At 46.0% G+C, this 15,138-nt stretch overlaps 1 protein-coding gene and 1 non-coding gene across 2 annotated transcripts in view; both read left to right on the top strand.

The window, feature by feature from the left end:
* The window catches only part of Cryl1 (crystallin, lambda 1), a 118,936-nt gene that overhangs the window by 66,371 nt on the left and 37,427 nt on the right, over positions 1 to 15,138 (top strand). The gene's annotated exons all lie outside the window — the stretch shown is intronic.
* Positions 393 to 511, top strand: LOC120097273 (small nucleolar RNA SNORA26). The gene has a single exon (XR_005494492.1). It is a non-coding gene; the product is annotated as a small nucleolar RNA SNORA26 (small nucleolar RNA).

The raw sequence follows: 15,138 nt of genomic DNA, 5'->3' as shown, positions 1-15,138 counted from the left end.
CCTTCTCTGTCTCTTTGTTACGTTATTGTTTTGTTTTGTTTTGTTTTGTTTTGTTTTGTTTTGTTTTGTTTTGTTTTGTTTTGTTTTGTTTTGTTTTGTAAGACAAGGTCTTGCTGTGCAGCCCGGGCAGGCCTTGAACTTATCCTCCTCTTGCTTCAGCCTCTATGGTGCGGGGACTGGAATGTGAGGTTGCTAGCTTACGGGTTACTGATTACGTGCAGCACATGTGACAAACGATAAGACTTGGGAAAGTGCACCTGGCAGTCTTGGCAGTAGTGATCCTGAGGGCACGGGAGGAACAAGACTGTCCTGCTGATGCTTTCTGCCCGCCCTGTAACAACAGGCCTGCTCTGTAGACCATGTGAAGGCGTTTTGCTCTGACATACCAGTTTGTGCCCTTTCTGGGATGACACTGTCCTGTAAGAGGCTAGCACAGAAGGGTAGAGGAAATCTCTAGAGACTCAGAAAAGGGACTGCAAACCTCCTCTTGGCTCCTTCTGAAGCCACAGCTAAACCACAAAAAAAGAAATGCCAATTTGATATGGAAAGGATGTGGTTTTAGACATTCGTTGATAGTCCCTAACAACAGTCCTTTCATGAACTGCGAGAAATTAAAAACAGTCATTTCCACTCGCTATCGTCTTGACATGACAGGCCGGCGATGTTCTTAGCTTGTGCGTTTTCCTGCATTTCTTTCTTCCATGTAGCCCTGGCTGTCCTGGAACTTGCTCCAAAGACCAGGCTGGCCTCCAACTCAGAGCTCCACCTGCCCCTGCCTGCTGAGTGCTGGGGCTGAAGCCGTGTGTACCACTACAGCCTGACTCCTTTATCTCTTAGCAGTGGGCCTTGCTCAGTGGGCCTCCTCAGTATCTCTCTGCTGCCTCCTCCTTAAAGGCAGCCATCTGTACAAACTCGATGGGTGCCCTCTGTCTACACTTTAATACTCATGACACATATTTCGATTTGATATAAACGTGACATGTTGCACATAGGTTTTGAACTTTGCTTCTTTTACTTAGCTGGATGCCTTTTGCAGTTTGTTCTTACTGGCACGCCAACCCCCTTTGGTTCCTTGGAAAGTCAGTTAACATGACAGTGTTATAGATTACGTAATCCCGGCCCGATGGGTGTCAGGTTTTCTTACTTGCTTGCCTTTACGTACAATGGTGTCCCACACGGCTGTGTGTGACCTCCTTGTGGCCATGTGACTGCTTGTTTCTGATCTGGCTTGAAGGACTTCTGTATATCCAGCTCATATTGTCTTAATGCCATCTCATGCTGTCATACTGTCCGAAATGTGTCATTTGACATCTTTTTTCAACCACAGCAAGGAAATCTGTCCATGTCCTCATCGGTGCTTGGTTTGTTAGATTTTGGTCTGCTTTGTTTTCCAGGTGTGACAGGGTAAGTGTGGACTTAATCTGCGTTTCTGTGGCTCACACTAAAAATAGAGACAGGAGCCACATATCTCTGTTTAAGAGGCTGTGGGAGCTCTCTCTGGGCTGAGCAGGGTCACGATGACATTCGCCTCTGTAGCTCCTCTGGGAAACGATGGAGTGTGAGGTCGGTGTAACACCTGACTCATAGGAGGGATGGTACAATGTCTCCAGCCTGTCGGAGGCTGGAGGAAAGTTCTTATAGGACAGATGTTACTAGCTGGATGTGGTTGAACGCTCCTCACTCCACTACAGAGGAGGTAAGAGGGTTGATGTGGGTTTAAGGCTTGCCTGGGCAACATAGCAGGTTCCAGGCCACTCGTGCTCCGTAGCAAGGTTCTGACTCAAAAAAAAAAAAAATGGGAGGGAGGAAGAGAATGAGAGAGAGAGAGAGAGAGAGAGACAGACAGACAGACAGACAGACAGACAGACAGACACACACACACTAAGTCGACACCAATTGGCTCCCACCAGAATGATACAAGGAGAACCTCGTCCATGCTTTTTCCTGAGTAAAACCAAACGCTGTTAGCTTGCACTAACTGCATATGGTGTGAATGTTTGTGCTGCAGTGACAGGAAAGTCCCATCTCCAGCACAGGCTCGTGTGTATGCTGATCTGTCGTCTCCCCCTCCCCTACAAAATCCACTGTTTGAAATTTTTTCATTTGAGAAGATTTGAGTGAGACTTGCCCAAATTCTTTGCACTGAACACATACTGCTTTTGAAGCGATAAAAATGTACTTGGCTTTTAAAAGAGGCTTCGCACACAGGGACCCTGGCAATCATGAGCGATGTGAGCATGAGTCATTTACAGCTGGCTTCATGGATGGGAACCCGAGTCTGGTGATCCTGTTCCTTCAACGCCCGTGAGCTGGACAGACCTGGCTTCAAGTTCTACTACTGTTTGTTACTTAGCTCCACGAGTTCGTGAAATGTTTCTCATTGATAAAGTGTGGGGGACACTAGGCTGTCTGTATTATCTCTGTCACTGGCCTCTTGGGCCAGTGACGAGGGAACACAACGGTAGCCAGGAAGAGAAGAGGAATGGACCTATCATATGGTTCCCTTTAAAACAATGCCCCTCCCACGGGGGTGGGGGCAGTGACCTTTCACTAGGGTCCACCTCCTAAGGGTTCCATCTCCAGCATCGTAACAGGCTGGGGACTAAGGCACTGTCACATGGGCCACTGGGGGTCATTTCAAATCCAAACTGTACCGAGGTTACTCTCTGTGTGTGTCTGTTCGTGTCATGCATATGTGCATGTGTGTTTGTGTGTCTGTGGGTGTGAGAGACAGCCAGAGTTGACGCTGTGTCCACTGTAGTTGTTGAGACCAGATCTCTCACTGGAATGGCTGATGAGTTCCAGGATCTGCCTGTCCCTGTTGCTCCACAGCCCTGGGCTGGGCTCACAGATGCATGGAGCACACTTGACTTTTACATGGGTCCTGGGTATACAATCTCAGGTCTTCATGCTTGTGGAACAGGCACTGTGCCTACTAAGACACCTCCCCACCTTACTGTCAGGGTTAAATGAGACAGCCATAAAGTGCTTGCCATGTACCGGGTATCCTCCGAAATGCTTGGAAATATTAGTGGTGATAACATATGCCAGCATTTCTCTGCCTTTTCATGTTTGGGTGCAATGGCGTCACCTTTGACTGATTTCTGAGCATGAAGGCGGTGGGAAGCCACATTCCTGCAGGTATTAGAAAACAAAACCATTTACCCGCTGCTTTAGGAAGGAGCGAACCTGGTTCCCTCCCCCATGGTTGCCCAGAATTAAATGAACGGCTAGACTGGAGGCTCCCGTGTGATGTGAGCGTTGCATAGCTGCAGGCCCAGACAAGGCTAAGCAGCTGAAGCCTGTGATGTCTTTGGGAATATGGTGAGGAGTGAGGTGACCGCTTGGTTATTATCCTAAGTGTAGGCTGATAAATGGTTTGTGCTGGTATGTAATGGCTTCCTCCGTGAAGGGAGCTGCCAAGGAAATATTCACACTGGCAAGGCACTGAAAATCTTCTCTGCCTAAGAGGTTGGGAGGGTTCCAGAACTTCCCTTAGGACAGCGCTCAAACCTGTCCGAGTTTATGTTGTTGCCTTGATCTCATGCCGCAGACTCCATCACCGTGTTTACCGTGTGTGTGAGCGCTGAAAGCTATCCCAACTCCACCTACTCCGAGACCGTCATTTGTGTCCTTAGCCTGGAGAGTACTGCCAACCACTCTCTGCCAACCCACTGAGCCAGATGCTGGCACATGCCCTCAGTTCCAGGTCCCACACCGTCCACCCAACTTCCTGAGTTCACTTTAGATCCACCTCTCCTTTGTCTCTTCTACCATTGACTTAGAATTCCAGACGGTTATTCTGATTGGTTCTCCATCATTTAAAATTCTCCCAGCATCTTTTTTTTTTCCTATCGGTAGGACACAGGGCAGACTCCTTAGTGGGGCACTCTGTCCGGCTCTCTGTGAACCTCTTGTCTTTCACAGCCCTTGGTGCCTCGGAGGTGTGATCATGGCTAGGCGCAGGGGCCTGCTGGGTTCATCTTCCAGGGGAAGGCCTCCTGGCCAATCCCCTTATTCTGTCTGGGCGAATGGTTCCTGAGCACGGGTCTGTACTTGAGAACAGAACTGGAGCTCGCTCTAGAGGATTTCTATGAATCCAAGGCTAGCATGGGTTGCATAGTGAGCCTCTGTGACGAAGGAAAGGAGAGGTCAAGTAAATCAAGTTGGCTGATAACAACCAGTCAGCAGCTGCTGTTAACAATATTGCTTTTTCAGTCTGCTTGTCCTGAGAAGTAATTACTGAGGTCTCCAGGGGTAGCTATGAACTTGCCTATTTCTCTTTTTGATTCTTAGTTCTTACTTCACATATATATTTTTAACTTGATAAAGAAATTATCCATAATTAACATCCAAAATATGTTGTCTAATATCTTTACTTTTATTTGAGAAAAGTGTTGGCTTGGCAGTAAAATGAAGGAGGCCCAGTGATTTCCCATAACCATCCTACCACACAGCCACCCCCTCCTCCGCTTTCAGCCCCCACACCAGTGAGTGCAATTGGTAAACCACACTGGAACACGCCATTCATTAGCCATAGTTCAAGGCGGGCTTCACTCTCGGTGGCTTATATTCTGTGGGCTTGGACAAGAGCATATCGAGCTGTGTGTGACTATGGTGTCAGTCTTCTCACTGTCCTAAGTCTGCTGTGTTCTCTTCTCTCTCCACCCCATGCTCTGCTGTGAGAGGCATCACTGTTTAGGATTCCCGCGTCTTCTTGGAGCTGCAGTCAACTTTCCAGGGTGCTTGGTCTTTCCTGTCTGCTACTGTTCTTTGTCCTGAGGTCTGCTTCTCGGATATTAGCATAGTTCCTTTAACTTACTTTCATGTTCACACCAGACAGTTTTGTACTTGTTTCCTTTGCCATAACAAAATACCTGAGGTTGGGGACTTTATAAAGAAAAGACCTTTACCCTGCCCATTAGACCATTGGGGAGGTAAGAAAAGAGATTTGTTCAACTCACAGTGTTGGAGCCTGAGCATCTAAATACTGCATTGAGGTCTGTTCCTTACATGGGCGTATGCACAGATGTTAAGTGCTAGTTCTTGATTGGTCCTGTCTTTGGGTTTGCTTCTTAAGAGAACTTGAGCTAAAAATAACTGCTCAAAGTGAATGCAGTGGTGAGACACACTAACTCTACCATAAGTTGCACACAATATGCACACTATACAATGACAGTGACAATGACTACTACTACTATTATTATTTTAATGACAAGATCTGGTCATATTGTCCAGGCTCCAGAAGATGTTCATAGGCACCTTCCCACTACTGACCAGAATGTAGAGCCCCATGGTCCCCCACTCCTGAGAGGTCACCATAAGGATGGCAAATACTTGTGGACACCAATCAACATAGCCCTGGACCCCTGTGCTCAGTGGGTTCGCCTGTCTCAGCTCTAATAACCAAGACCATAGGTGTTCTCTGCAGTACCCAGTTAAATGCAGTCATCTTTAAGTCCAGGGTTTCAGTAGAATTGTTTCCAAGTATCAAAGTAGGCTTGTTAGGGGAATAAGACACTTCCCATTCATTCTTTAGCTATGCACTTTTTTTTTGAAAGAAGGGTTGTTCTTCATTGAGGGAAGCCTCCCCCAATGTAATAGACATCAGAGAACCAACTAGACCAGCAGAGACCCTGACAATGCTGGTACCTAAGTGCCTCTCTCTTGGTCCTTTAAGACCGAGACTCATGACTTTGAAAGTTTTCTTTTTACATAGTATTATTAATGAGAAGAATTCTAACTCTGTTTATCTGAAGCATTGGCTGATCATATTGCCAATGGTGGGAATCTTAATATCTTAATCAGTTCTCTTCCCTGGGCAAGTTATATGAAGAGAGCCTTTGACTTGGTGGTATTTAAAACTACAGAAACTTTCTACATCTCCATATGGAAGGGGACCCTCCTTTCTTAGACTGAAAATTTAGGCATAACTTTTAAAAAATGTGTGTGTGTGTGTGTGTGTGTGTGTGTGTGTGTGTGTGTGTGTGTGTGTGTGTGTCTGTAGGACAGAAAACAACCGGAGGCACCATCATGAGAAACAGCATCCACCATATTTGAGAATGGCCCCTCATTGGCCTGTGGCTCACTAGACTAGACAAGTTGTCCAGTGAGCTTCAGGGATCCTTTCTCCCCCTCTTCATGCTATGATGTCCAGTGCATTCCCCATCGTGTCCCAGAGTCATACATGTATTCCAGAGACTAGATTCAGTTCATCATGCTTGCAAGGCAAACGTGGCTTACCCAAGGAGCCATCTTCCACGTATATATTTTAATTAATTAATTTTTAAAATCTTACAACCCATTATCTTCATGGTCCGTGTGTGTGTGATATATGTGTGTAGTGCAATGTGTGATTGGGTGTGTGTGTGTGGTGTTCATGTGCTAACAGTGCACCCGTGGAAGTCAGAAGACAGCCTCAAGTGTCAGGCCTTGCCTTCTACCTTGTTTGAGACAGTTTTTGTTTTTCCATGCTTAGGGTGCCAGGCTAGCTGAGCCTTAAACACAAGTCTTTAAAAGGGGATGGGAAGATGGCTCGGTTCTGGAAGTGTCTGCATTGAGAACAGGAGGCTCCAAGTCCAGTCCCCAGGGCCCTGTTTGTAACCCCAGAACTGGGTAGGTGGAGACAGGACTATCCTTGGGGTTTGCTGGCTAAGCCAGCCTAGGTTAGTCAATGAGCCCCAGATCCCAGGGAGAGGTGCTCTCAAAAACCAAAGAGGAGGGCTGGAGAGATGGCTCAGTGGTTAAGAGCACCGACTGCTCTTCCCAAGGTCCTGAGTTCAAATCCCAGCAACCACATGGTGGCTCACAACCATCTGAAACGAGTCTGATGCCCTCTTCTGGTGTGTCTGAAGATAGCGACAGTGTAATCATAATATATAATAAATAAATAAAATATTTAAAAAAAAAAAAAAACCAAAGAGGACGTTGACCTCTGAATGTGCACGTCTCCCCTTCAAAATAGATCCCTTCAAAATAGATCCTTAGGAACCCAAGCAAACACCGAGAAACTCCTTTAGTCAGGCTCAGAAGTTATCCCTTCCTCCTCCTGTGTCCCCGTCCATCCACAGTCTCTCCTGCTCCTCCTCTGGGTGCACCTACCTGTATGTGGGCATCTCTTAGCACTTCTATGCGTCTGCCTTGCTTTTTCAATTCTTCAGTTTGGATATTTTATCCCGACGTGTCTTCATTTCTTTGGCTAAGTCTGATCTGCTTTGAAGTGTGCATCCTCTAGGCTAATGTAAGTTAATCACATTTTTTCAATTGTTGAATTTCCATTTGATTCTTTTTATAGTCTCATTATGAGAATGTTCAAAACCCTTTAATTTCTTAAACGTATTATTTATTGTTATGTCAAAGTACACACCTAAGAATACCTTCCCTGAATGCCATTTGACCCTGTTTCTGTTCTCACTTGCTTTTCAGCCAAGGAGTCCCTAGTATTTATTTTCTTTCTTTGTTTTGTTGTGAGACAGTACCAGTATAAAAGCCTGGCTCTGGCTGATGTTCTGTTTCTAGAAGACAGAGGGGCTGGAAGCAGGTTTCCCTAATGTACTTGGGGTCAGAGCTGAGTTAAGGCTCACCTTCGTTCTTAGAGACACGGGTCTGTCTCTTGTCACCATTATCCCTAGGGAACAACCCTATGAGGGTATTCCTGATTAGACGCCTGAATCCTACTTGCCTCCCCTGCCCCCAGCCCTGGAACTCTGAGGATGTTAAAAGTTCTGCTGACTGTGTTAGCCATGTTACCCCTCCATTTTGAGACAGTTGCTTATCCAATAGAAAAAGTTAAGGTATGAGTGGAAATGCTTTTCCTTAGGTTTTTCCCTATCTGGATATTGACCTGCAAGTTTTCACTCTTGTGGATGCTTTCCAATATCTTAAGAGAGGATTAATTACAACAACAACAACAACATCAAAAATCTCACTTTGCAGCCCAGGCTGCCTTGAATTTGTAATCCTCTTGACTCTGCCTTCTAAGTATTGGAATTAACAGGTGTGGACACGACCATGCTCAGAATCCAAAGGATTAATTTTTTTATAATTCTTTTTCAGTTCTTAGCAACAGGACCTGTGTAAAATAACTTACCCCATTGTTTTCCAAAGTTAAACTGTGTCTAAGAGTCATTTTTTGTTTTTAAAGATTTTTATCATTTACATACGTGTGTCTGTGTGTCTGTGCACTTGAGTGCAGTGCCCACGGAAGCCAGAACGGGCATCACATACCCATGGAGCTGTAGTCGCAGGAATTTGTGAGCCACCCAAGCTGCTAAGTCATCTCTCCAACCTGCTAGGCACGGCTTGTGGTGTATCTAGTGCTATGTGCACTATGAGGCCCTGGTGTGGGCAAGAACACTGGAGGCGTTTTTATACATGTCTGCTGTCACATCTAGCCAGAGGGTAAGTGGCAGTCCGGATTGGCACCATGGTATGGCTTTGCTTACTTCGGTCACAGCGTGTGTTGCTTGCCCTGTTTTAAGTCATTTGCCTGTGGCTGTCATCTCCCTCGAACATGTCTTTTACAGCACCCCATGTTGTCTCGTTCAGTTCACCTGGCAAAGGTCCCTGCAGAGGCCCCTTCCTTAACAAGGGTGCCTTGAGTCACATACTAACGCTGAGGCTGGTGTCCGTGTTCAGTCATCTACCTTCCCAAAGTCCCGCTAATACACGCACTCCATCTCCTGCCTCCATCAGGGTTCCAAACACGCTCTTCTAGTGGGAGAGGGGCCTCTACCCAGACTCTGAACAGGGTCACCTTAAGTCAGAAGACACACAGACTGAGGCACAGCCTGTCAAGCCATGGTGAGGGGCGTATGCCTTAGACCCGTGGGCCCAGGATTGGCTAGTGAAGGCGGGAATAGGTCATCTCAGGCTTTTTCTTCCAGTTCCTTTACATGTAATGTTAGAGCACACTAGATGGGTGAAGTCAGGAAGCCTTAGGGCATTACACGAAGTCAACACATACAGCCCCATAATTTTCATTAATAATCGATAAAAATGTTCACTATATGTCTGTCTGGACTGAATTCAGGCCCTTTGTCTGTACAGTGGACATAAAAAAACCTTGTTCTGTTTACTCCATAGAACTGGCTCCTCACATGTGTGCACACCCATACACATATATTTCATACACACACATACATATATATACACATACACTTCACACATGCATACATACACATATGCATCTTATACACATACATGCCCAGAAACACAAATAGAGGTGAGAAAAGAAAAAAAGAACTTTAATGCAAAAATAAGTACAAATAATACAAATTACCTTATTAATACCATGTTTCTCTGTCCTAGTGAAAGGACCCAAGACCCAAGGTCTGCTATTCATTCATTCATTCATTCATTCATTCATTCATTCATTCATTCTTATAATGCTCATACTAGGCACTGTACTAGGTATATTCTTGAAAACAGAAATACACCATAGGCAAGTAAAAAATAGGAATACAATCTACATTCTTGAATTTTGTATAGGACTGGTGTTTTCTTAAGTATAAACATGTCAATGAAGATGGGTAGCACTCTGCATATATATATGTATATATATATGTATGTGTGTATATACATATATGTATATACACACACACACACACACGAATGAAATAGTAATTTGGGGGGTTTCCTGAGATAGAGGCCTTGAACTCATGACCCCCCCCCACTTCAGTCTCCTAAGTTCTGTGACTGAAGGCCTGTGTTACCACACCCAACTTGTCTGCTAATATTTTTGGTGTTTTGGTGCCAGAAGCTGAGCTCAGGTCCTACCTGAGCGAGTGCCTACCATCTGACTACACCCCGGACTCTTCCTATTTTTATCTTTTTCCTCCTTGTAAGACATGATCTATTTCATGCATTCATTTGTTTATTCGCTTATTTATTTTGTGTCAACACGTGTACAGTGTTTGTGTATGTAGGTACACAAGTGAAAGTGTGTTCATGTGTATGATATGCATGTGGAGTTAGAGAACAGCCCTGGGTTCTGTTTCCCAGGAGTTGTCTGCCTTGTTTTTTTGTTTTTTGTTTTTTTTTTGTTTGTTTTTTTTTTCTCGGAGCTGGGGACCGAACCCAGGACCTTGCGCTTCCTAGGCAAGCACTCTACCACTGAGCTAAATCCCCCAACCCCGTCTGCCTTGTTTTTGAAGACAGGGTCTCTCATTGACTTGAGTCTTGATGACTGGACTACGGCTTTTAAGTGTGCCTCATCTTCTCGCCTTTCCAGTATTCGAACCAACCCTCACCCGGGCACTGAGGTAACCCCTGACCGTGAAGCCAGCCTCTGCTCCAGTGCTGGTGCTTTGATTGGTTTGGTTTGGTTTGGTTTTTGAGACGTGGTTTCTCTGGATATCCAGAACTGTCTCGGGACTTGCTCTGTAGTCCATGATCTGTCTGCCTCTGCCTCCTGAGTACTGGGATTAACGTTAACACCTTCCTGATAACTTTCTGACAGTGAAATACCTCATTTAAAATTTTGAAGAGGGAAGACTGTGTTTCTAGCACAACATAGTTTTAGAATCAGAAGTTTTTACATAGTTGATGGGAGAAAGGCTTGTTTCTGGCATGTTCACTCTTTCTCTCTTTCTCCCTCTCCCTTCCCCCTCCCCCATCCCGGAATGAAACTGTCTACCCATGTTTCGGGGTCATAGACTATTTCTTTCTTCCTTCCTTCCTTCCTTCCTTCCTTCCTTCCTTCCTTCCTTCCTTTCTTTTTTTTAACGGCTATCTTGGCACCTGTGAGGAACCCTGATGAGGACTCTCTTGGGTTGTGTTGTGTTGTAGCCCAAAGGTCATAGAGACAAACCATACAGGAGCACTTACACGAAGCATCTCCTTCCCACTCCTCTGTTGATGGGAGATGACAAAGCTTCAAGATTGTGGCTTATGACAGTCACAAGGCGATACCTCCCTCGTGTTCTTACAGTCCACACAGACTGCAGAAGACGTAGGTGTGCGCCCCCACCCCCACCAAGCAAGCTGCGAATTCCACAGCAGCAGACACTGGCTGGAGGCTGTACTGTCAGATCCGGAATGTTCTATCTACCTGTCTGGAATTACAGTCTGATCAACCTTGTAGATGGTGGACATGACAACCCCTAAGGCAGCTCCCCACCCCTGCAAGTCTTCCAGAAGTTCCTGGTTTCTTTCCTCTTTTGTTTGTTGGTTTTCGAGACAAGGTGTCATTCCCGGAACTAGTAGGCCAATCAGGATTCCAACAACTTCCTACCTCTGCCTCTCCCTGTTGTGATTTATGGCTTGCAGGTCCCCAGGCCCGCCTGATTTTTCTCGGCACTTCTTATAAATCAGGGTTCCCATAGCCTAATGGATGACTATGTTTGATTAATTTGTCCCATCAGATTGTAGGGTGCAGACATAGGAATTCCTGGTTTGTTGTTAAACATATCATAAAGGCTGCAAATGAAGAAATGGACGAGCTGTGGTGTCAGGGCAAGGACAGAAGACCCTCCCTAGGGCTCGCACCCTGCCCAACTTCCCACCTGTTTATCAGGGCAGGTCACCTAAGCCTGTCCTTTGAATTACTGGGGAGACTTCATGAGTAAGTGTGAGGAAATTGAAGGTTCCAGTAGCAGCTTGACATTCCTTCTTTATGGGCAAGACTCTTCTGGAAAGGGGTATAACCTACTCTCTGTCAGGGAAGGTCAGAGAAGTTCCTTATGGCCAGCTAAAGGCAGGAGAACATTAAAGTCTCTGCAGTAGGCCATGGATAAGGAGTTGTGGATCAATAACCACGGCAAAAAAACCAATACATACATCCTAGCACAACACATAGCCACATGCTAGACTCTAGTTTTATGGGACCCTGTGAGGCAGGTCATCTACATGGGGTCCTTCCTTTCTTGCTACTGTTAAGGAAACTCCATGGCTTCAGTGAGTTCCTGTTTAAGACCCAAGGGCCAGCCCATGGCTGTCTCTGCCCTACGTCACACACCATGTGAACGTTTGGTTGGTTCCATTTGGAGTCTAGGAAAGCTGATTGCCAGCCACTCATGTTCCGCTGTCCGTGTTGACACAGACTGGAATCACACTGGAGACTGACAGTTAGAGTGTCTACATTTGTAGTAGACATTTCAAATCTTATCTTTTAAAACAAGTCTCCTGTAGCCCAGGGTGGCATCAAAATTCTGATCCATTTGCTTCTGGCTCTCAAGAGCTAGGGTTATGTGTGTTTTCCTCCATGTCTGGCATGTAGTAGAAATCTTCACCCAACAAAAGCACCGAATAGGACCATTAAAGAAAAATCAGTGTTTTTTTTTTTTTTTTAAAGAAATTAAAAAAAAACAAGTATTCAATATATAACAGAAAGAATTAGGACTCTCTCTTTGCAGAAGTGAGTAAAGGATGTGGTGTGTGCATCATCTTGGCATTGAGAGGCAGAGGCAAGAGGATCTCCAAAACTTGGAGGCTAGGTGCTCTACGACGTACCGGATTCCAGGCCAGCCATGGCTGCCTAGCTAGATCCTATCCCAGATGAAATGACGTTCCACAGTCTGGGGATGCTGAGTGCCTGCTTAGCTTGCAGAACACCAAGTACCACACAACACCAGGCCTAGTGGTGCACTCCTGTAAAATTTAAGGTTATCTTCAGCTCCACAGTGAGGCTAGCTCGGGACATATGAGGTGTCAGTCGACTCAAGCAATGAGCAGTGTGTGTGCTCTCTTCAGTGCACCGTGAGGGAAGCAGATCAATTGGATAAGAAGGGAATCAGGAAGAGGAGCAAGCATGGGATCCAGTGTCAACATTGAAGAAAACATGATGTGATTTAAAGTGGATTTTTAACTTATTGGAAAATAGCAAAGCGTCTTCCTTAAAAGGTAGCAGCCAGGCATGGTGGCATAATCAGAGGCAGAGATGGGGATTGCCTGGTCTACCGAGTGAACTCTGGACCAGCCTGGGCTACAGAGTGAGAGCCTGATCTGGTCTAGTGTGAATGAGTAGCTTTTTTAAAAAGTTTAACCAATGTGTAGCCAAGTATAGTGGCTCATAGATGTGATCCAAACGTTTGGGAGGTAGACGAGGGAGACCGGAGGGTCAGGAGTTCATGGTCCTGAGCTACATGGTAAGGCAGGGATGAGCCTTAGCCACTTGAGATCCCATCTAAACACAGACACACAGACACAGACACATGGGCACACCCAAACACAGAAACTCCCTATAAGAACAAAGGAAACCTCAGTAACCTGTGTTGAATGTCACTTCTCTCGAGGCTCCAGTCACACAACGGCTTAGCAAACACCAGAAACACCCTAAAGCAGTAGGAGAAAGAGAGATGTAAGTGAACTGTCTTTATTCTATTATATTTTTCACGTCAAGCATTTAAATTCTAAATACATGATCTCACAAAAGGTACAAAAGTATCCCTGGAATGAGGAAGGGACTAGGCGCTCAGAGGGATGGCGTGGGGCTACGCTTCCCCCCTTTCTGAGGTGCTGTGACGTCATGGGAGGCAGGACTGCTTTCACAACAGACAGCGTTAATCTCTATAAGCAGAACACCTAAGCTCAGGGAACTGACCGCTTGGCGTGCAGGTGCCCCCCCACCCCGCACCCCCCCACCCCCCTGACAACTCCCCCCTCCCCTGGCCAACTCTCTCCCTCCCTCCCCCAACTCCTGCCCGCCTGCCTGCTCTGCTGTGCTGTTTCCCTGGGGAAGATCTCTGGGTGTAATTTGTTTTGGATCACTGTGGGAAGTTCTAGGCTAGCAGAGCGAGTGCATGTAATACCCTCAAAAGCCAACCAAACAAAAACCAAAACCGCTTTAATTTGATTTGAATACCATTCGTTTGGCTGAGCGGTTGGGTGTTGAAAACGACCATCTTTTCCTCTTGACACATGACACCACTTCTTCCAGAGCAGGGAAACTCCTTGTTCCTTTCAGGTCTCTCTTCCTCTTCCTCTCTCCCTTTTCCTGTCTACCTCCTCAGGGGTGGCAGCCTGTGATAGGTTTTAAAGATTGTGCTCTTGGGGAAAACACGGAGGAGAGAGCAGTGGCAGTGATTAGACAGGGAAATTAAGCACTAGCCTCAAGGCTGCCTCGCAGTCTTCACAGTCTGTGCTCCGATCCCCTCCAGCCCTGGCGTCTCTCCACAAAGCGCTGTCAGCTTCTCTCCCTGGCCTTCCTCCACATTCAAACCGGCTCTTAAAACCGTATTGTGTGTAAAATATCTCTTGTACTGCAGTCATCTGGGTTTTCTTGGAAAGCACATTGAAGTTTTCATCTAGATACTTTACATGAGTCACAGGATGCTGTTTAAATTGTGTGAGGCAGGGCAGGATGGGAGTCATGAACAACAACAGCAAAAACTAACTCAAAACCTCATCATTGCCTCTCATGGCAGCCGTCTGTGGGAATGCACAGCCTGTGGCCTGTGGCAGGACTTGAAAAGCAGGTACTTGGGCTCCCTCTGGTAACCATCCAGTGAGCTGACCTGCTGTGTGATTGTGCAGTCGCCAAAGCTCTCAAGAATCCGGGTAGCTTTAACTACAGGGAGACACTGCCGCTTGTCTGTGATTTACTTTTATAAAAGTTATAGTAAAAGACATATACCCATAGCTCCATGGTTCAGTTTCTTCTGTTTGAGAAGGGAAGGGGAAAAGGCAGCAGCCTTGAAGTTTAGCTTCATCTACTGTCTGGGTCTGGAGGCTAGTGAGGGTTGGGTCAGGATTGGCTCAATTGTCAGCCCCTGAGTTAGAGCCATAATGTTTATGCCTGGAATCCCAGAACTTGAGGCGTGGGGGTGGGGGAAGGGAGGCCAGGAGAGTCTAGAGTTTCACATCAGCCTCGGTTACATATTGAGTGGGAAGCCAGCTTTGGCTATGGGACACTGCCTCAAACAAACAAACAAAAAAAAAAGGAGGCCGATTTTGATAACCATTAAGAAACCCTAATTAACAATTAAGTTTTGTCACAAATTTACTTCCCAAGCATTCGTCGCTAGGTTTTGCTGCCCAAATCTGGGCATGCCTACGGTACTGCTGGTGTTATGACTGTATCATTTGTTAGACGTATTGTTCCCACTCCCTCAAATCAAAGTAAACCCAAATAAACAAACAATAATAAATCAGCTCCGTAGGGAGATGTGGTCAGACTTTAATTCAGCAGAGGCAAGCTGG

This window comes from Rattus norvegicus, chromosome 15, assembly GCF_036323735.1.
Source record: "Rattus norvegicus strain BN/NHsdMcwi chromosome 15, GRCr8, whole genome shotgun sequence".
Taxonomy (NCBI): domain Eukaryota; kingdom Metazoa; phylum Chordata; class Mammalia; order Rodentia; family Muridae; genus Rattus; species Rattus norvegicus.
This window is presented reverse-complemented; position numbering and strand designations above follow the sequence as displayed.